Raw genomic sequence first — 1,687 nt, 5'->3', positions numbered from 1 at the left:
TGAGACGGTTTTGTGTAATTATTTTGGGTCTGAGTAGCCAGGAATGAATGAGCAGCCTCTGCCAACATACCCTTATAAGGGAAATCCTTATAGTGACTTTTATGACATTGTGATTTAACCTCTAACACAAACACTTGAGTATCATAATCACCAATATGACAGCTGAGATGTCCAGTGCATGACTGAAGACTGAGTAGCACATACAGTGTCAATAGCCTGGTTAAAGAAAAGATTCATGGCCACGTAGGCCAGATTGAGAAGTAAGGAATCTCTTCCTTTTATCAACAATAGCATGTCATTGAGCTTACAATTTTACTTTTAGAATTTTCCACTTCATGCTTTTGAACAAAGGTTGGGTCATGGCTTACTGTAGAAAAATGTTGAAAGTAGAACTGTGGATTAGAAGGGAGTCTGCTGTATTGTCTAAATGAGCTGTCACCAAGCAGAGCCTGGAGCATAAGCTGTCACTGAGCATTTGTTTGGGGGAACAACCACCAAGTTCAGCCTGTGGCATTATGACAGTCATGGTGAGGACATCACTCATGTCCTCAATTTACTCTCTGTAACATTTTCTCCTACATTATGTCATCAGTGAGTTTTGGACAACTCACTCATGACACTTCTGTCCCAGCACCTGGCACCTGAAAGTAAAGTCAAGTTGTTCTTGCTTACAGTAGCACCACTGCAGTGCAGTGCTGAGCACACAGAGAGCCACCAGTGTAGAGCTCAGATGGAAAGAGGAACTCCTCCAGGGTCAATACACACAATGTGGTGCATAGCCATGCACAGAAAACAAGCAAACACACACCTCGGAGCAGTACTGGCTCTGCTCTTCTTCATAGCTCCACATCCCTGAGCTCACTAATTTCCAGGGAAACGGGGTGCTATGCTCACCCTTCCCAGTAGCCTTGGCTTACATATGGATGGCACCAATGTTGGCTTCCATGAATTCTGGGCATCTAAACTCAGGTCATCATGAACACAAAGCAAGCATTTTACCCACCGAGCCATCTTCCCAGCCCTTATTTCTCCTGCTTTACACATGTGAACACTCACTCTTAGAGGAAGAAGACATTTCACAGAGACACAACCAGCAAATGACAGTGCCTGCCAGAAGTTCATCTATGTCCTTTGCAGGTTTTAGCCTCGACATAATCTCCACAAAGAAGTATTCTTTTACACTTCTGGAACCCATTTATAACAACTCTTGCCCCCACAAGCATATACCATCATCAGCTTAGTCTTCTCTACATCACGCTCTGATTGTGACATTTTTACATCATACTGTGTTCTTGAACTTGACCATGAACATTATAAAAGAATGATCATCACTTATTGGTGTTAGATCCCCAGAATCCAAAATAATACCTGTCACTTAAAAGATGCATAACATATCTCTAGGATGTAAACTGAGTCAAGATCCCAGGCATTACATGATGCCATTTGATTCCCATAGTCACCATTCAAGTCTTAGCAGAGGCAAATCTTGCAGGAAGAACTTAGGGAAACAGGCACTGCATGCTGCAGTGTGGGTCTGCCGAGAGCTTGCTAATTTTCTCTGCTTAAAAACTAACTTGGAATTGACAAATGAAAACATTCTTTATAATTATATTCTTTTTGCACAAGAATTTAAACTTGATGTTAAACCCCCAGGTAGAAAATGATGATGACAGTACCCTGGGTTTAA

Source organism: Microtus pennsylvanicus, chromosome 11 (genome assembly GCF_037038515.1).
Source record: "Microtus pennsylvanicus isolate mMicPen1 chromosome 11, mMicPen1.hap1, whole genome shotgun sequence".
Lineage (NCBI taxonomy): Eukaryota > Metazoa > Chordata > Mammalia > Rodentia > Cricetidae > Microtus > Microtus pennsylvanicus.
The sequence above is the reverse complement of the archived record's forward strand: the minus strand, read 5'-3'. Positions refer to the sequence as shown.